This window comes from Phyllobates terribilis, unplaced genomic scaffold (assembly GCF_046119375.1).
Source record: "Phyllobates terribilis strain yellow unplaced genomic scaffold, ASM4611937v1 Scaffold_182__1_contigs__length_3807330, whole genome shotgun sequence".
In the NCBI taxonomy this organism is placed as follows: Eukaryota; Metazoa; Chordata; class Amphibia; order Anura; family Dendrobatidae; genus Phyllobates; species Phyllobates terribilis.
This window is the reverse complement of record NW_027362942.1, coordinates 3,501,202-3,523,080: the sequence shown is the minus strand read 5'-3', so window position 1 is coordinate 3,523,080 and position 21,879 is coordinate 3,501,202.

Genomic DNA, 21,879 nt, shown 5'->3' with positions numbered 1-21,879 from the left:
ACCATATCTTATGTATTTTCAATGTTTTTCTCTTAGTTAAAAGACTGGCTTGAAAGGGAGAAGTTAGATGTTGATGGACAGACCTTAACAGTGGTAAAGACAAAAAAAAATCTTTTGATACTGCAGGAGGAGGATGAGAAGGTAAAATGTTAAAAACATAACTCCTATAAAGCTGTGCTGTAGGTTCTTCAAGGTTTTGCCATTTGCAATCGCATCTTTAACACAGAGTTTCACTTTGACAGAATTTCAATACATATTTCGAAAAGATTAGGACAACTAATCAACCCAAGGATGCAGATACGGTGCCTACATTCTTTGTGTCCTGCAATGGACAACACATCAAGAATCCCGGCAAAGACATGGAGCGCTTCCATAATAAGTTCGTAAAAAATGAGGCCCTCCTTCTCTGCACTACCAAGCATTTAACAAGACTAACAAATGTTTTATCCACAGGTATCAGCTGCCCGTAAAAATATGGGTGATGGCAATAGACGCATACAAAAAGTGGGCTGAAGAATGTCTTTCACAGGTGGAAAGAGACCAGGCCAATGCGTACGTGCACTTTGTGTCCAGACCCGACATGGTGGATAAATCTCCATTTGCTGCAGGGATGTTAATTGTGGCTACACTGAAGGGAGATGAGCAAGCAGGAACCTCTGTGTAAGAGACCTAACTTTATCCCCACAGGCATTCCCAAAATCCATCTTTTTATTGCATGAGACTTAAGTAATTATGCCGTATTGTATATATGATTTCAACCAAATTCTTGGTTAAGTCGTCTAGTAGGTAACAATGCCTTTATCAGTTTTTCCTAACTTAACTGTTTTTTTTTAACTTCACAGATGTACATTGCCCAAGAGAAGGAGGATCAGGGGAGAAGAGGACTGTGAGGGACAAGCAGATGAGGAAGAGACAGAAGGCGCTGGGTAGGAGACTGAACAGACACCCTATGATGCCACCACAATTAATTTCTCCACAGTACCATCCACACACAGTATGATGACCCAACTGTGCCTCCCTCCACTACCCTGGTGATGAATGGTGATCCCAGCACAGTATAATCCTCAATTGTGATTCCCATACAGCCCTCCATGCAGTACATGGGGCCTACGTGCAGTATCATGGCCCCTACTATCACTGTACGTCGTATTAATACCCCCACACAGCCTTCCGCACAGTGTGATGGACCCCACGCAGACCTTCACACTGTATATTTGCTGGCATACAATATAGTGGCCCTCAAATAGTCATCCATAAGATATAAAGGCTCCTTCATAGCCATCCACATATTATAATGCCCTCCATAAATCCATTCAAATATTATAATGGCCCCGCATACCTTATGGATGGGAAATGGGCCCTACATAGTAGTTCTCCATATGGTATAATGCAGCTCCCATTGCCTTCTATATAGAATAATACTTTCCCATAGTTTTCTGTATATTACAATGCATCACCCATAGTCCTCCATATAACTTATTGTAACCTCCATATAACATATTGCAGCCTTTATGCAATATTATGTAATCTCCATACTACTCAATATATAAAGCAGCCTCTATAGTTCATCATATTGTATAATGTAGGCTCTATAATCCTCCATATAGTATAATGTAGCTTCTTTAATTATCCATATTGCATAATGTAGCCTCTATAATCCTCTGTATAGCATACAGCTTCTATATTCCTTCATATAGCATAATGTAGCATCTGTCATCTTGCATATAGGATAATGTGGCCCTACAGTCCTGTCCTCCATATCATAATGGGGCCCCATAGTTAATGGTTAATATATTTAATTTTGTATTAAGCAAAAAATCATTCTCTAACCAATAATCTATTATACAAATAAATAGCGGCACTTTCCGTAAAGTAATTCTGCCTTTTAGTATATGATGAATTCCAAATTCTTGGTTAAGTAGTCCGGTGAGGAACAACACCATTTTTAGTATATTCTAATTTACCATCTATCCATTAAACTTTACAGAAGTTCCATTGACATCACAGGAGAAGGCGGCGGCAATCGGAGACATTCTGAAGCGGCAGAAATCCATGAGGAAGAGGCAGTCCAGCAGACTGACAATGCTCAAAAAGAGCTCTATTTCAACAGATTAATTGAAAAGTACCCTGTAGGAGTAAACACCCAATTACCATCCCTGTCCACCTGCAGTCAGTACACAGAGCGTTTCGCACACTACTGTCGGGACAAGTGGAGGCGAGACCAATACAATCTACGCGTTTCAAGTGCTGTCGGTAAGTTTTTTTTCTCTTTCTTTAAATTTAAATCTGTCTACTTGATGTTATTGTATTCTTTGGGATGTGATGCCTGAATATTTTTTTTGCTGAATATTTTACAGTATTTTCTCTTTTTTAGATTATTTCAGGCTTTTCCCCAAAGAAGATGATTTAAAGCACTATCTGAATCAACAGCATTGGACGTCCAACCTACCTGTCCTAGTAGATGTCCAACGTGGATGGAAGCCCAAACCAAATAGAGGGGATACAGAGAACATTGCCAGACTTCAAGAAAAGCTAAAATTGCAAACGTGGACAGGCCTAATGATTGTAAATGAACGAGGCAAAGGTGAAGGACTGTGCACAACTCGTGCTTTTAGTAAAGGAGAAGTCATTTGTGACTATCATGGAGTGCTTAGAGAAGGAGCTGAGGCTTGCAAAATACAGGCAACTCTGAACGAGGATGAATGTTATATGTTTTTTTTCTTCATTGGTGAAAAGCAGTGGTGTATTGATGCCAGGGAGGTTCCGTGCAGTTGTCACCCAGACATGCCTTCCACATTTGGGCGAAAAATGAATCATTCTTATAAAAATTACAACGTCAAACCTGTCCTTAAATTTATAATTGATGGTAACACGCCATCAATACTATTTCTGGCTAATTGCGATATCAAACCAGGGACAGCGCTTTTGTTCGATTATGGAGTGAAACCTAATGACTATGGAGAAGGTTCAGATATCCCATGGCTGACAACGTGACATTTAAGGTACCATTACACTCTTCAATATCGTGTGCGATATTGCACAAGCGTCAGGTGTTTCACATCGCACACACTATCCTTAATTGATCGTACGTGCGCTGTTACATGCTATATCGTAGATAAAGCATGCACAATGTTGCGATGCAGCGCTATTCTGTACCATGCTGCGATTCTGCAAATTCAATGCAAAGTATAGGTGAATCGTATGGTTCCATGCTTCAATGCTGCAGCCTGCACGATGGTTAATTACACGACGATCGTGAGATTTGAGGTCAGGATCTCAAATCAAACAAATAATACTGGATAAATAAATATCCAGTTCTACATGCAGACATGCTATACACATCTACTCCCATTCACACTTAAATGATATCACAGCAGACCTCGGTCATATCAGACCTGCCAACTTATACCACTCTAAGTGCCCAGAAAATGTAATGTTATTATTTATATCAGGCGGAGAGCACCAATCAAACCTAGGGTCACAACAAGGACCATGAAGACAGGGATGCAGTTGAGGAAAAGGAAACACCCAGGGTAATTGGTCAATATACTCATTCACATTGTCCTTGAACAATAAACATTTCTGTTTTAACATATGTATTCCCCTTCTTTCCTTTAAAGAGATTAAGAAGACGGCAGTGATCAGCTCCCAAGAAAGAATGAGGCGTTTCGGAGACTAAAGTTCCGGTCTTGTTAAAGTTTTTGAATTCATGTTTTATTTGTTTCTTTTCTGTTCTAGGTTGTTCTACAATTCCAGGTGAACGGGGCCCTCGAAGCAATGGGAGAAGATTTTCTTTATTATAAACATTTGTACTGTTTGTATTAGTGTTAAAGGGATTCTGTCACCAGGTTTTAGCCATCTCATCTGAGCGCACCATAATGTGGACACAGAGATCTTTATTCCAGTGATGTATCACTTACTAGGCTGCTCAGTGTAGTTTGCATTAAAACACTGTTAAATCATCTGGAGATTATCATTAGAGCACTACTCCAGTAGTCCAGTCATACTTGGGAGCTGCCAAATCTGCAACAGAGAAAACAGTAATTTTATCAAAATGACAGCAAGGAGCTCAGTAAGTGAAACATTGCTGGATCAGGATTTCTATCTCTACATTATGCTGCTGTCAGATGGGATGTCAAAAACCTGGTGACACAGTCCCTTTAATAACTATTTTAAAGCTAAATATAAATAGTCCTATGGCTATGATGAAACAATTCTGACAACTGTTCAAATGGCACAATCATTTACTACCGTCAGGTTTCTGAGCCGTTTAGTCTAATGCTTTGTCAGTATTACTAGAATCCATAATAATTTAAAGGTCAGGTAGCCATAAAAGTGCTCCTGCCAGTCAGAGCAGTGCAGTCCCTGGAAATCGGGCCTAGGGAAGCAGAATATATTACCATCCCTAACAGCATGACCCCCAGATGTCCAGCAACCCGACATGTAGAACTGCCTATAAAAATGACCATTTGTCCAGTCAGTGCATCACTCTCTGGTGCCCTTTTACACTGGCACACTGCTTTCTGTCTCTCTCTCTCTTTCTCTCTCCGCAGTGCAATGCTCTCTGGTGCTCTTTCACTCTCTCTCCAGTGCACCACTCTCTGACGTGTTCTCTTTCTCCCTACTGCACCGCTCTCTGGCACTCCTCTGTCTTTATAGTGCACTGCTCTCTTTTGTGCTCTCTCAGTCTCCAGTGCATCACTGGCGCTCGCTTTTGATCTCTCCCCATTGCACCACTCTCTCGCATGCTCTCTCTCTGGTGCTCTCTTTCCGTCCAAAGTGCCTTTTTTTGTCTCTGTGCCTTCACGAGCTTCTCAATCTCTGTCTTTGCCCATCTGTGGCTCTCTATCGGTCTCTGTGCCTCTCTGTCCCTCCCTGTGCTTCTATTTACCTTTTGCATCCCTCTATGTGCCTACCTTTGCCCCTTTGCTCCCTTCTTTGCCTCTATGTGCCTCTTAATGACTCTCTCACGAGCACACCTCTTTCTGTAGGTCAAAGGTAAGAAGCACTACTCAAGTTGCAGCAGAGAAGATGAATTGGTAAGTAACCACAAAGCTACACAGTGTTTAACACTTGTGTATTTTTTAAGAATCTTGTTGGTGTAGGATGCTTCCTGAACATTAAAGTGAATGGTCAGGAAACATCTTTAAGCTACAGGATCCTTGAAAAATATGCAAGTTTTTATGGGATGATTTGTCAGGCTATCAACAATCACACAGGGCCACATGCCCGTCAACAGGGCAATAGCCGACTCCACAAGGCCAATGACCCTTTGCAAAGGGCCAGAGGTCCCTTTCCGCAGGGCCATAGGCATTTCCACAGGGCCATAACCCCCTCCAACTCTCTCCACAGGACCACAGGCTACTACCGGGCCACAGGCTTTTCCACAGTGCCACAAGCCCCATCCAGCTCTCTTCACAGGCAATCATGTTGCACTTTTGCAACAAAAGAGTCAATCTTTGTTGCAGTTCGGCAACATTAGAGTCAACCCTGTTGCAGATCGGACACAAAGCTTGAAAATTTAGATGTTTACTGCAGAGGACTTCATAGGCCCCCATCTTACTCCAGAGCCTTCCACAGGCCCCTCCAGCCCGCTCCACAGGCCACAACTCCCTCCAGCTCGCTTTACATCGCCACATGCCCATCTGCGGGGCAACAGACCCCTATGCAGGGTCACAGGCCTTTCCACAGGGCCGCAACCCCTTCAGCTCTCTCCAAAGGACCACTGGCTCCTTCTGCCGGGCCACAAGCCTTTCCACAGGGCCACAATCCCCTCCAACTCTCTACACAGGACAACAGGCTCTCTTTACAGGGCCATAGCTCCCCTCCACAGGGCCAAATGCACTTTCCACACGGCAAAAATCCCCTCCAGCTCTCTCCACAGAGTCACGGGGTTCGTCTGCAGGGCACAAGCCCCTTCATCAAGGCCAAGGGGCCTTTCTACAGGGCCACTGGCCTTTAAATAGGGCCACAACCCCCTCTGGCATTCTCAACAGGGCCACAGGCTCCTTCTACAGGTGTACAGGCATTTACACAGGGCCACAACCACCTTTACCTCTCTCCACAGGGCAACAGGGCCCTTTCACTATGCAATAGGCCTTTCCATAAGGCCACAACCCCCTCTCTCTCTCTCAAAAAGGACAGAGGCTCCCTTTACAAGGAAACAGCCCCCTCCACAAGGCCAAAGGCCTTTTTCAAAGGGCCACAGGTCCCTTCCGCAGGGCCATAGGCATTTCCCCAAGGCAATAACCCCCTCCAGCTCTCTCCACAGGACCACAGGCTCCTTCTACAAGGCTACAACCCATTTCAGCTCTTTCATCAGGGCCACAGCCTCCTCCACCCCACTTTAATCAGTTAAAAGGACTCATTTGAGTGACCATTGGTCAGCTCGAGTAAAGGAACCTGATATAGTATACTGCACTGTTTAATATTCTTTTTTTTCTTTACACAGGTTGAATGCTGGCAAAGGAATGTCACCTATGCCATGCTCCTTTATACCAGTTTTCTTGATTGACATGTTATTTTTGGAGCCAAATGAGAAAATTGGGAAATAGAAAGCTCCCCCCTCCTTCCAATTAGTGGATCCGGTCAGGTGCTCAGTGGCGGTAGGCCACCGCCTGAAAGCCAAACATGAAAAAAGGAATGCTGGCACCGGTTTCCATATGATGAATTTTACTTTATTCCATGAAGATCAATACATTAAAAAGAAGGCATCGTTACAGGCAATCCGCCCCATCATGTCATTTTTGGTTTAAGCCTAATTTCTTTCAATAACTAAAATGGAATAAATGTGTCACTTTTTTGCCTATACTAATAGTTGTGGGGTATTTTGACATCACAATAGAATTAATACTTACCCTTTCCGATGCCTTTTAGGGCTATCCGGTGCAGAACCAAGGCCAAATACCAACCGACAGGACCTTCCTGTGACATCATGGAAGGTCCTGTCGCTCAGCAGGTGGCCTTGGCTCTGCACCGGATAGACCGAAAAGGCGCCTGAAAGGGTAAGTATTAATTCTTTATTATTTTTAATACATCTGGATTTATTTAATTTTGATTTCGTACTGTATAGTAATACATTACAAAATGAAATGGGGGCTGGCAGACATGTCACAAAGGGGAGGAGGAACAGGATTCTTCTTCCTCCTCTGTGACATCACTTCTCCTCCGGACCGGGTGGTGTGTGAACACAGCCTCAGGCTGCGTGCCCACGTAGCGATTTACAAGCGTATATGTTGCGTAATTTACGCAGCGGAAACGCTTGTGAAACACTTGGTAATCTGCACCCCATGGTACTCAGTGGCATTCCGCAATGTTAATGCCCATGCTGTAGATTTTTCCGCAGCGTTTCTGCTGCGCTTAAAAATCCTTTCCACAGGGCCACAACACCTTCAGCTCTCTCCACAGGACCACAGGCTCCTACCCGGCCACAGGCCTTTCCACAGTGCTACAAGTCCCTCCAGCTCTCTCCACAGGCAATCATGTTGCATGTTGTTTACCGCAAAAGGACTTCATAGGCCCAAATCTTACTTTAGACCCTTCCACAGGCCCCTCAAGCCAGCTCCACATGGCCATTTCCGCAGGCCACAACTCCCTCCAGCTCTCTTTACATCGCCACATGCCCCTCTGCGGGGCCACAGACCCCTATACAGGGTCACAGGCCATTCCACAGGGCCACAATCCCCTCCAACTCTTCTCCACAGGACAACAAGCTCTCTTTACCGGGCCATAGCTCCCCTCCACATGCACTTTCTGCATGGACACAGCCCCCTTTAGCTCTCTCCACAGAGACACAAGGCCCGTCTGCAGGGCACAAGCCCCCTCTTCAAGGCCAAAAGGCCTTTCTACATGGCCATAGTCATTTCCATAGGGCACGAGCCCCTCCAGCTCTCTCCACAGGGCAACGGACCCCTATACAGGGTCACAGGCCTTTCCCCAGGGCCACAACACCTTCAGCTCTCTCCACAGGACCACAGGCTCCTACTGGGCCACAGGCCTTTCCACAGTGCCACAAGCCCCTCCAGCTCTCTCCACAGGCAATCATGTTGCATGTTCTTTACTGCAAAGGACTTCATAGGCCCAAATCTTACTCCATAGCCTTCCACAGGCCTTTCCAGCCCGCTCCACATGGCCTTTTCCTCAGGCCACAACTCCCTCCAGCTCTCTTTACATCGCCACATGCCCCTCTGCGGGGCCACAGACCCCTATACAGGGTCACAGGCCTTTCCACAGGGCTTCAACCCCTTCAGCTGTCTCCACAGGACCACAGGCTTTTCCACAGCCCACAACTCCTTCCAGCTCTCACCACAGGGCCACAGCCCTTTCCACAAGGCTAAAGGGCCTATCCATAGGGCCACAGACCTTTCCACAGGGCCACAACACCCTCCAGCTCTCTCCACAGGACAAGAAGCTCTCTTTACAGGGCCATAGCTCACCTCCACAGGGCCAAATGCACTTTCCACACGGCCACAACTCCCAACAGCTCTCTCCACAGAGTCACAAGGCCCGTCTGCAGGGCACAAGCCCCCTCTTCAAGGCCAAAAGGCCTTTCTACATGGCCATAGTCATTTCAATAGGGCACGAGCCCCTCCAGCTCTCTCCACAGGGCAACGGACCCCTATACAGGGTCACAGGCCTTTGCCCAGGGCCACAATCCCCTCCAACTCTTCTCCACACGACAACAAGCTCTCTTTACCGGGCCATAGCTCCCCTCCACAGGGCCAAATGCACTTTCTGCATGGCCACAGCCCCCTTTAGCGCTCTCCACAGAGACACAAGGCCCGTCTGCAGGGCACAAGCCCCCTCTTCAAGGCCAAAAGGCCTTTCTACATGGCCATAGTCATTTCCATAGGGCACAAGCCCCTCCAGCTCTCTCCACAGGGCAACGGACCCCTATACAGGGTCACAGGCCTTTCCACAGGGCCACAACACTTTCAGCTCTCTCCACAGGACCACAGGCTCCTACTGGGCCACAGGCCTTTCCACAGTGCCACAAGCCCCTCCAGCTCTCTCCACAGGCAATCATGTTGCATGTTGTTTACTGCAAAGGACTTCATAGGCCCAAATCTTACTCCAGAGCCTTCCACAGGCCTTTCCAGCCCACTCCACATGGCCTTTTCCTCAGACCACAACTCCCTCCAGCTCTCTTTACATCGCCACATGCACCTCTGCAGGGCCACAGACCCCTATACAGGGTCACAGGCCTTTCCACAGGGCCTCAACCCCTTCAGCTCTCTCCACAGGACCACTGGCTCCTTCTGCCGGGCCACAAGCATTTCCACAGGGCCACAATCCCCTCCAACTCTTCTCCACAGGACAACAAGCTCTCTTTACAGAGCCATAGCTCCCCTCCACAGGGCCAAATGCACTTTCTGCACGGCCACAGCCCCCTTTAGCTCTCTCCACAGAGACACAGGGCCCGTCTGCAGGACACAAGCCCCCTCTTCAAGGCCAAAGGGCCTTTCTACATGGCCATAGTCATTTCCATAGGGCACAAGCCCCTCCAGCTCTCTCCACAGGGCAACGGACCCCTATACAGGGTCACAGGCCTTTCCACAGGGCCACAACACCTTCAGCTCTCTCCACAGGACCACAGGCTACTACCGGGCCACAGGTCTTTCCACAGTGCCACAAGCACCATCCAGCTCTCTCCACAGGCAATCATGTTGCACTTTTGCAACAAGAGTCAATTTTTGTTGCAGTTCGGCAACATTGGAGTCAACCCTGTTGCAAATCGGACACGAAGCTTGAAAATTTAGATGTTTACTGCAAAGGACTTCATAGGCCCCCATCTTACTCCAGAGCCTTCCACAGGCCCCTCCAGCACGCTCCACATGGCCTTTTCCACAGGCCACAACTCCATCCAGCTATCTTTACATCGCCACATGCCCCTCTGCGGGGCAACAGACCCCTATACAGGGTCACAGGCCTCTCCACAGGGCCTCAACCCTTTCAGCTCTCTCCACAGGACCACTGGCTCCTTCTGCCGGGCCACAAGCCTTTCCACAGGGCCACAATCCCCTCCAATTCCACAGGACAACAGGCTCTCTTTACAGGGCCATAGCTCCCCTCCACAGGGCCAAATGCACTTTCCACATGGCCACAACCCCCTCCAGCTCTCTACACAGAGTCATGGGGCCCGTCTGCAGGGCACAAGCCCCTTCATCAAGGCCAAGGGGCCTTTCTACAGGGCCACTGGCCTTTAAATAGTGCCACAACCTCCTCTGGCTCTCTCAAGAGGGCCACAGGCTCCTTCTACAGGGCAAGGGCCCCCTCCACAAGGCCAAAGGCCCTTTGCAAAGGGCCATAGGGCCATTCCACAGGGCCATAGTCATTTCCATAGGGCCATAACCCCCCTCAAGCTCTCTCCACAGAACCGCAGGCTCCTTCTACAGGTTTACAGGCATATACACAGGGCCACATCCGCCTTCACCTCTCTCCACAAGGCGACAGGACCCTTTCACTGTGTCATAGGCCTTTCCATAAGGCCACAACCCCCTCTGTCTCTCTCAAAAAGGACAGAGACTCCCTTTACAAGGCAACAGCCCCCTCCACAAGGCCAAAGGCCTTTTTCAAAGGTCCACAGGTCCCTTTCGCAGGGCCATAGGCATTTCCCCAAGGCAATAACCCCCTCCAGCTCTCTCCACAGGACCACAGGCTCCTTCTACAAGACTACAACCCCTTTGAGCTCTTTCATCAGGGCCACAGCCTCCTCCGCCCCCCTTTAATCAGTTAAAAGGGCTCAATTGAGTGACCACAACACCTTCAGCTCTCTCCACTGGACCACAGGCTCCTACTGAGCCACAGGACTTTCCACAGTGCCACAAGCCCCTCTAGCTCTCTCCACAGGCAATCAAGTTGCATGTTTTTTAGTGCAAAGGACTTCATAGGCCCAAATCTTACTCCAGAGCCTTCCACAGGCCCCTCCAGCCGGCTCCACATGGCCTTTTCCTCAGGCCACAACTCCCTCCAGCTCTCTTAACATCGCCACATGCCCCTCTGCGGGGCCACAGACCCGTATACAGGGTCACAGGCCTTTCCACAGGGCCTCAACCCCTTCAGCTCTCTCCACAGGACCACAGGCTTTTCCACAGCCCACAACTCCTTGCAGCTCTCACCACAGGGCCACAGCCCCTTCCACAAGGCTAAAGGGCCTATCCATAGGGCCACAGACCTTTCCACAGGGCCACAACATGCTCCAGCTCTCTCCACAGGACAAGAAGCTCTCTTTACAGGGCCATAGCTCACCTCCACAGGGCCAAATGCACTTTCCACACGGCCACAACTCCCAACAGCCCTCTCCACAGAGTCACAGGGCCCGTCTGCAGGGCACAAGCCCCTCTTCAAGGCCAAAAGGCCTTTCTACATGGCCATAGTCATTCCCATAGGGCACGAGCACCTCCAGCTCTCTCCACAGGGCAACGGACCCCTGTACAGGATCACAGTCCTTTCCACAGGGCCACAACAGCTTCAGCTCTCTCCACAGGCAATCATGTTGCATGTTGTTTACTGCAGAGGACTTCATAGGCCCAAACCTTACTCCAGAGCCTTCCACAGGCCCCTCCAGCCCGCTCCACATGGCCTTTTCCTCAGGCCACAACTCCCTCCAGCTCTCTTTACATCGCCACATGCCCCTCTGCGGGGCCACAGGCCCCTATACAGGGTCACATGCCTTTCCACAGGGCCTCAACCCCTTCAGCTCTCTCCACAGGACCACTGCCTCCTTCTGCCGGGCTACAAGCCTTTCCACAGGGCCACAATCCCCTCCAACTCTTCTCCACAGGACAACAAGCTCTCTTTACAGGGCCATAGCTCCCCTCCACAGGGCCAAATGCACTTTCTGCACGGCCACAGCCACCTTTAGCTCTCTCCACAGAGACACAAGGCCCGTCTGCAGGGCACAAGCCCCCTCTTCAAGGCCAAAAGGCCTTTCTACATGGCCATAGTCATTTCCATAGGGCACGAGCCCCTCCAGCTCTCTCCACAGGGCAACGGACCGCTATACAGGGTCACAGGCCTTTCCACAGGGCCACAACACATTCAGCTCTTCCACAGGACCACAGGCTCCAGCCCGGCCACAGGCCTTTCCACAGTGCTACAAGTCCCTCCAGCTCTCTCCACAGGCAATCATGTTTCATGTTGTTTACCGCAAAAGGACTTCATAGGCCCAAATCTTACTTCAGACCCTTCCACAGGCCCCTCCAGCCCGCTCCACATGGCCTTTTCCGCAGGCCACAACTCCCTCCAGCTCTCTTTACATCGCCACATGCCCCTCTGCGGGGCCACAGACCCCTATACAGGGTCACAGGCCTTTCCTCAGGGCCTCAACCCCTTCAGCTCTCTCCACAGGACCACAGGCTTTTCCACAGCCCACAACTCCTTCCAGCTCTCACCACAGGGCCACAGCCCCTTCCACAGGGCTAAAGGGCCTATCCATAGGGCCACAGACATTTCCACAGGGCCACAACACCCTCCAGCTCTCTCCACAGGACAAGAAGCTCTCTTTACAGGGCCATAGCTCACCTCCACAGGGCCAAATGCACTTTCCACACGGCCACAACTCCCAACAGCTCTCTCCACAGAGACACAAGGCCCGTCTGCAGGGCACAAGCCCCCTCTTCAAGGCCAAAAGGCCTTTCTACATGGCCATAGTCATTTCCATAGGGCACAAGCCCCTCCAGCTCTCTCCACAGGGCAATGGACCCCTATACAGGGTCACAGGCCTTTCCACAGGGCCACAACACTTTCAGCTCTCTCCACAGGACCACAGGCTCCTACTGGGCCACAGGCCTTTCCACAGTGCCATAAGCCCCTCCAGCTCTCTCCACAGGCAATCATGTTGCATGTTGTTTACTGCAAAGGACTTCATAGGCCCAAATCTTACTCCAGAGCCTTCCACAGGCCTTTCCAGCCCAGTCCACATGGCCTTTTCCTCAGACCACAACTCCCTCCAGCTCTCTTTACATCGCCACATGCCCCTCTGCAGGGCCACAGACCCCTATACAGGGTCACAGGCCTTTCCACAGGGCCTCAACCCCTTCAGCTCTCTCCACAGGACCACTGGCTCCTTCTGCCGGGCCACAAGCATTTCCACAGGGCCACAATCCCCTCCAACTCTTCTCCACAGGACAACAAGCTCTCTTTACAGAGCCATAGCTCCCCTCCACAGGGCCAAATGCACTTTCTGCACGGCCACAGCCCCCTTTAGCTCTCTCCACAGAGACACAGGGCCCGTCTGCAGGACACAAGCCCCCTCTTCAAGGCCAAAGGGCCTTTCCACATGGCCATAGTCATTTCCATAGGGCACAAGCCCCTCCAGCTCTCTCCACAGGGCAACGGACCCCTATACAGGGTCACAGGCCTTTCCACAGGGCCACAACACCTTCAGCTCTCTCCACAGGACCACAGGCTACTACCGGGCCACAGGTCTTTCCACAGTGCCACAAGCACCATCCAGCTCTCTCCACAGGCAATCATGTTGCACTTTTGCAACAAGAGGCAATTTTTGTTGCAGTTCGGCAACATTGGAGTCAACCCTGTTGCAAATCGGACACGAAGCTTGAAAATTTAGATGTTTACTGCAAAGGACTTCATAGGCACCCATCTTACTCCAGAGCCTTCCACAGGCCCCTCCAGCACGCTCCACATGGCCTTTTCCACAGGCCACAACTCCATCTAGCTGTGTTTACATTGCCACATGCCCCTCTGCGGGGCAACAGACCCCTATACAGGGTCACAGGCCTCTCCACAGGGCCTCAACCCTTTCAGCTCTCTCCACAGGACCACTGGCTCCTTCTGCCGGGCCACAAGCCTTTCCACAGGGCCACAATCCCCTCCAATTCCACAGGACAACAGGCTCTCTTTACAGGGCCATAGCTCCCCTCCACAGGGCCAAATGCACTTTCCACATGGCCACAACCCCCTCCAGCTCTCTACACAGAGTCATGGGGCCCGTCTGCAGGGCACAAGCCCCTTCATCAAGGCCAAGGGGCCTTTCTACAGGGCCACTGGCCTTTAAATAGTGCCACAACCTCCTCTGGCTCTCTCAAGAGGGCCACAGGCTCCTTCTACAGGGCAAGGGCCCCCTCCACAAGGCCAAAGGCCCTTTGCAAAGGGCCATAGGTCCATTCCACAGGGTCATAGTCATTTCCATAGGGCCATAACCCCCCTCAAGCTCTCTCCACAGAACCGCAGGCTCTTTCTACAGGTTTACAGGCATATACATAGGGCCACATCCGCCTTCACCTCTCTCCACAAGGCGACAGGGCCCTTTCACTGTGTCATAGGCCTTTCCATAAGGCCACAACCCCCTCTGTCTCTCTCAAAAAGGACAGAGGCTCCCTTTACAAGGCAACAGCCCCCTCCACAAGGCCAAAGGCCTTTTTCAAAGGGCCACAGGTCCCTTTCGCAGGGCCTTAGGCATTTCCCCAAGGCAATAACCCCCTCCAGCTCTCTCCACAGGACCACAGGCTCCTTCTACAAGACTACAACCCCTTTGAGCTCTTTCATCAGGGCCACAGCATCCTCCGCCCCCCTTTAATCAGTTAAAAGGGCTCAATTGAGTGACCACAACACCTTCAGCTCTCTCCACAGGACCACAGGCTCCTACTGAGCCACAGGACTTTCCACAGTGCCACAAGCCCCTCTAGCTCTCTCCACAGGCAATCATGTTGCATGTTTTTTAGTGCAAAGGACTTCATAGGCCCAAATCTTACTCCAGAGCCTTCCACAGGCCCCTCCAGCCGGCTCCACATGGCCTTTTCCTCAGGCCACAACTCCCTCCAGCTCTCTTTACATCGCCACATGCCCCTCTGCGGGGCTACAGACCCCTATACAGGGTCACAGGCCTCTCCACAGGGCCTCAACCCCTTCAGCTCTCTCCACAGGACCACAGGCTTTTCCACAGCCCACAACTCCTTCCAGCTCTCACCACAGGGCCACAGCCCCTTCCACAAGGCTAAAGGGCCTATCCATAGGGCCACAGACCTTTCCACAGGGCCACAACACGCTCCAGCTCTCTCCACAGGACAAGAGGCTCTCTTTACAGGGCCATAGCTCACCTCCACAGGGCCAAATTCACTTTCCACACGGCCACAACTCCCAACAGCCCTCTCCACAGAGTCACAGGGCCCGTCTGCAGGGCACAAGCCCCTCTTCAAGGCCAAAAGGCTTTTCTACATGGCCATAGTCATTCCCATAGGGCACGAGCACCTCCAGCTCTCTCCACAGGGCAACGGACCCCTGTACAGGGTCACAGTCCTTTCCACAGGGCCACAACAGCTTCAGCTCTCTCCACAGGCAATCATGTTGCATGTTGTTTACTGCAGAGGACTTCATAGGCCCAAACCTTACTCCAGAGCCTTCCACAGGCCCCTCCAGCCGGCTCCACATGGCCTTTTCCTCAGGCCACAACTCCCTCCAGCTCTCTTTACATCGCCACATGCCCCTCTGTGGGGCCACAGACCCCTATACAGGGTCACATGCCTTTCCACAGGGCCTCAACCCCTTCAGCTCTCTCCACAGGACCACTGCCTCCTTCGGCCGGGCTACAAGCCTTTCAAGAGGGCCACAATCCCCTCCAACTCTTCTCCACAGGACAACAAGCTCTCTTTACAAGGCCATAGCTCCCCTCCACAGGGCCAAATGCACTTTCTGCATGGCCACAGCCCCCTTTAGCTCTCTCCACAGAGACACAAGGCCCGTCTGCAGGGCACAAGCCCCCTCTTCAAGGCCAAAAGACCTTTCTACATGGCCATAGTCATATCCATAGGGCACGAGCCCCTCCAGCTCTCTCCACAGGGCAACGGACCGCTATACAGGGTCACAGGCCTTTCCACAGGGCCACAACACCTTCAGCTCTTCCACAGGACCACAGGCTCCAGCCCGGCCACAGGCCTTTCCTCAGTGCTACAAGTCCCTCCAGCTCTCTCCACAGGCAATCATGTTTCATGTTGTTTACCGCAAAAGGACTTCATAGGCCCAAATCTTACTTCAGACCCTTCCACAGGCCCCTCCAGCCCGCTCCACATGGCCTTTTCCGCAGGCCACAACTCCCTCCAGCTCTCTTTACATCGCCACATGCCCCTCTGCGGGGCCACAGACCCCTATACAGGGTCACAGACCTTTCCACAGGGCCTCAACCCCTTCAGCTCTCTCCACAGGACCACAGGCTTTTCCACAGCCCACAACTCCTTCCAGCTCTCACCACAGGGCCACAGCCCCTTCCACAAGGCTAAAGGGCCTATCCATAGGGCCACAGACATTTCCACAGGGCCACAACACCCTCCAGCTCTCTCCACTGGACAAGAAGCTCTCTTTACAGGGCCATAGCTCACCTCCACAGGGCCAAATGCACTTTCCACACGGCCACAACTCCCAACAGCTCTCTCCACAGAGTCACAAGGCCCGTCTGCAGGGCACAAGCCCCCTCTTCAAGGCCAAAAGGCCTTTCTACATGGCCATAGTCATTTCCATAGGGCACGAGCCCCTCCAGCTCTCTCCACAGGGCAACCGACCCCTATTCAGGGTCACAGGCCTTTCCCCAGGGCCACAATCCCCTCCAACTCTTCTCCACACGATAACAAGCTCTCTTTACCGGGCCATAGCTACCCTCCACAGGGCCAAATGCACTTTCTGCATGGCCACAGCCCCCTTTTGCTCTCTCCACAGAGACACAAGGCCCGTTGCAGGGCACAAGCCCCCTCTTCAAGGCCAAAAGGCCTTTCTACATGGCCATAGTCATTTCCATAGGGCACAAGCCCCTCCAGCTCTCTCCACAGGGCAACGGACCCCTATACAGGGTCACAGGCCTTTCCACAGGGCCACAACACTTTCAGCTCTCTCCACAGGACCACAGGCTCCTACTGGGCCACAGGCCTTTCCACAGTGCCACAAGCCCCTCCAGCTCTCTCCACAGGCAATCATGTTGCATGTTGTTTACTGCAAAGGACTTCATAGGCCCAAATCTTACTCCAGAGCCTTCCACAGGCCTTTCCAGCCCACTCCACATGGCCTTTTCCTCATCCCACAACTCCCTCCAGCTCTCTTTACATCGCCACATGCCCCTCTGCGGGGCCACAGACCCCTATACAGAGTCACAGGCCTTTCCACAGGGCCTCAACCCCTTCAGCTGTCTCCACAGGACCACAGGCTTTTCCACAGCCCACAACTCCTTCCACCTCTCACCACAGGGCCACAGCCCCTTCCACAAGGCCAAAGGGCCTATCCATAGGGCCACAAACCTTTCCACATGGCCACAACACCCTCCAGCTCTCTCCACAGGACAAGAAGCTCTCTTTACAGGGCCATAGCTCACCTCCACAGTGCCAAATGCACTTTCCACACGGCCACAACTCCCAACAGCCCTCTCCACAGAGTCACAGGGCCCGTCTGCAGGGCACAAGCCCACTCTTCAAAGCCAAAAGGCCTTTCTGCATGGCCATAGTCATTTCCATAGGGCACGAGCCCCTCAAGCTCTCTCCACAGGGCAACGGACCGCTATACAGGGTCACAGGCCTTTCCACAGGGCGACAACACCTTCAGCTCTCTCCACAGGACCACAGGCTCCTACCCGGCGACAGGCTTTTCCACAGTGCTACAAGTCCCTCTAGTTCTCTCCACAGGCAATCATGTTGCATGTTGTTTACCGAAAAAAGGACTTCATAGGCCCAAATCTTACTTCAGACCCTTCCACAGGCCCCTCCAGCCCGCTCCACATGGCCTTTTCCGCAGGCCACAACTCCCTCCAGCTCTCTTTACATCGCCACATGCCCCTCTGCAGGGCCACAGACCCCTATACAGGGTCACAGGCCTTTCCACAGGGCCTCAACCCCTTCAGCTCTCTCCACAGGACCACTGGCTCCTTCTGCCGGGCCACAAGCATTTCCACAGGGCCACAATCCCCTCCAACTCTTCTCCACAGGACAACAAGCTCTCTTTACAGAGCCATAGCTCACCTCCACAGGGCCAAATGCACTTTCTGCACGGCCACAGCCCCCTCCAGCTCTCTCCACAGGGCATCGGACCCCTATACAGGGTCACAGGCCTTTCCACAGGGCCACAACACCTTCAGCTCTCTCCACAGGACCACAGGCTACTACCGGGCCACAGGTCTTTCCACAGTGCCACAAGCACCATCCAGCTCTCTCCACAGGCAATCATGTTGCACTTTTGCAACAAGAGTCAATTTTTGTTGCAGTTCGGCAGCATTGGAGTCAACCCTGTTGCAAATCGGACACGAAGCATGAAAATTTAGATGTTTACTGCAAAGGACTTCATAGGCCCCCATCTTACTCCAGAGCCTTCCACAGGCCCCTCCAGCACGCTCCACATGGCCTTTTCCACAGGCCACAACTCCATCCAGCTCTCTTTACATTGCCACATGCCCCTCTGCGGGGCAACAGACCCCTATACAGGGTCACAGGCCTCTCCACAGGGCCTCAACCCCTTCAGCTCTCTCCACAGGACCACTGGCTCCTTCTGCTGGCCACAAGCCTTTCCACAGGGCCACAATCCCCTCCAATTCCACAGGACAACAGGCTCTCTTTACAGGGCCATAGCTCCCCTCCACAGGGCCAAATGCACTTTCCACATGGCCACAACCCCCTCCAGCTCTCTACACAGAGTCATGGGGCCCGTCTGCAGGGCACAAGCCCCTTCATCAAGGCCAAGGGGCCTTTCTACAGGGCCACTGGCCTTTAAATAGTGCCACAACCTCCTCTGGCTCTCTCAAGAGGGCCACAGGCTCCTTCTACAGGGCAAGGGCCCCCTCCACAAGGCCAAAGGCCCTTTGCAAAGAGCCATAGGTCCATTCCACAGGGCCATAGTCATTTCCATAGGGCCATAACCCCCCTCAAGCTCTCTCCACAGAACCGCAGGCTCCTTCTACAGGTTTACAGGCATTTACACAGGGCCACAACCGCCTTCACCTCTCTCCACAGGGCCCTTTCACTGTGTCATAGGCCTTTCCATAAGGCCACAACCCCCTCTGTCTCTCTTAAAAAGGATAGAGGCTCCCTTTATAAGGCAACAGCCCCCTCCAAAAGACCAAAGGCCTTATTCAAGGGGTCATAGGTCCCCTCCGCAGGGCCATAGGTATTTCACCAAGGCAATAACCCCCTCCAGCTCTCTCCAGAGGACCACAGGCTCCTTCTACAAGGCTACAACCCCTTTCAGCTCTTTCATCAGGGCCACAGCCTCCTCCACCCCCCTTTAATCAGTTAAAAGGGCTCATTTGTGTGACCACAACACCTTCAGCTCTCTCCACAGGACCACAGGCTCCTACCCGGCCACAGGCCTTTCCACAGTGCTACAAGTCCCTCCAGCTCTCTCCACAGGCAATCATGTTGCATGTTGTTTACCGCAAAAGGACTTCATAGGCCCAAATCTTACTTCAGACCCTTCCACAGGCCCCTCCAGCCCGCTCCACATGGCCTTTTCCGCAGGCCACAACTCCCTCCAGCTCTCTTTACATCGCCACATGCCCCTCTGCGGGGCCACAGACCCCTATACAGGGTCACAGGCCATTCCACAGGGCCACAATCCCCTCCAACTCTTCTCCACAGGACAACAAGCTCTCTTTACCTGGCCATAGCTCCCCTCCACAGGGCCAAATGCACTTTCTGCACGGCCACAGCCCCCTTTAGCTCTCTCCACAGAGACACAAGGCCCGTCTGCAGGGCACAAGCCCCCTCTTCAAGGCCAAAAGGCCTTTCTACATGGCCATAGTCATTTCCATAGGGCACGAGCCCCTCCAGCTCTCTCCACAGGGCAACGGACCCCTATACAGGGTCACAGGCCTTTCCACAGGGCCACAAGCCCCTCCAGCTCTCTCCACAGGCAATCATGTTGCATATTGTTTACTGCAAAGGACTTCATAGGCCCAAATCTTACTCCAGAGCCTTCCACAGGCCTCTCCAGCCCGCTCCACATGGCCTTTTCCTCAGGCCACAACTCCGTCCAGCTCTCTTTACATCGCCACATGCCCCTCTGCGGGGCCACAGACCCCTATACAGGGTCACAGGCCTTTCCACAGGGCCTCAACCCCTTCAGCTGTCTCCACAGGACCACAGACTTTTCCACAGCCCACAACTCTTTCCAGCTCTCACCACAGGGCCACAGCCCCTTCCACAAGGCTAAAGTGCCTATCCATAGGGCCACAGACCTTTCCACAGGGCCACAACACCCTCCAGCTCTCTCCACAGGACAAGAAGCTCTCTTTACAGGGCCATAGCTCACCTCCACAGGGCCAAATGCACTTTCCACACGGCCACAACTCCCAACAGCTCTCTCCAGAGAGTCACAGGGCCCGTCTGCAGGGCACAAGCGCCCTCTTCAAGGCCAAAAGGCCTTTCTACATGGCTATAGTCATTTCCATAGGGCACGAGCCCCTCCAGCTCTCTCCACAGGGCAACAGACCCCTATACAGGGTCACAGGCCTTTCCACAGGGCCACAACACCTTCAGCTCTCTCCACAGGACCACAGGCTCCTACTGGGCCACAGGCCTTTCCACAGTGCCACAAGCCCCTCCAGCTCTCTCCACAGGCAATCATGTTGCATGTTGTTTACTGCAAAGGACTTCATAGGCTCAAATCTTACTCCAGAGCCTTCCACAGGCCTCCAGCCCGCTCCACATGGCCTTTTCCTCAGGCCACAACTCCCTCCAGCTCTCTTTACATCGCCACATGCCCCTCTGCGGGGCCACAGACCCCTATACAGGGTCACAGGCCTTTCCACAGGGCCTCAACCCCTTCAGCTGTCTCCACAGGACCACAGGCTTTTCCACAGCCCACAACTCCTTCCAGCTCTCACCACAGGGCCACAGCCCTTTCCACAAGGCTAAAGGGCCTATCCATAGGCCACAGACCTTTCCACAGGGCCACAACACCCTCCAGCTCTCTCCACAGGACAAGAAGCTCTCTTTACAGGGCCATAGCTCACCTCCACAGGGCCAAATGCACTTTCCACACGGCCACAACTCCCAACAGCTCTTTCCACAGAGTCACAGGGCCCGTCTGCAGGGCACAAGCCCCCTCTTCAAGGCCAAAAGGCCTTTCTATATGGCCATAGTCATTTCCATAGGGCACGAGCCCCTCCAGCTCTCTCCACAGGGCAACAGACCCCTATACAGGATCACAGGCCTTTCCACAGGGCCACAACACCTTCAGCTCTCTCCATAGGACCACAGGCTCCTACTGGGCCACAGGCCTTTCCACAGTGCCACAAGCCCCTCCAGCACTCTCCGCAGGCAATCATGTTGCATGTTGTTTACTGCAAAGGACTTCATAGGCTCAAATCTTACTCCAGAGCCTTCCACAGGCCTCTCCAGCCCGCTCCACATGGCCTTTTCCTCAGGCCACAACTCCCTCCAGCTCTCTTTACATCGCCACATGCCCCTCTGCGGGGCCACAGACCCCTATACAGGGTCACAGGCCTTTCCACAGGGCCTCAACCCCTTCAGCTGTCTCCACAGGACCACAGGCTTTTTCACAGGCCACAACTCCTTCCAGCTCTCACCACAGGGCCACAGCCCTTTCCACAAGGCTTAAGGGCCTATCCATGGAGCCACAAACCTTTCCACAGTGCCACAACACCTTCCATCTCTCTCCACAGGACAAGAAGCTCTCTTTACCGGGCCATAGCTCACCTCCACAAGGCCAAATGCACTTTCCACACGGTCACAACTCCCAACAGCTCTCTCCACAGAGTCACAGGGCATGTCTGCAGGGCACAAGCCCCCTCTTCAAGGCCAAAAGGCCTTTCTACATGGCCATAGTCATTTCCATAGGGCACGAGCCCCTCCAGCTCTCTCCACAGGGCAACGGACCCCTATACAGGGTCACAGGCCTTTCCACAGGGCCACAACACCTTCAGCTCTCTCC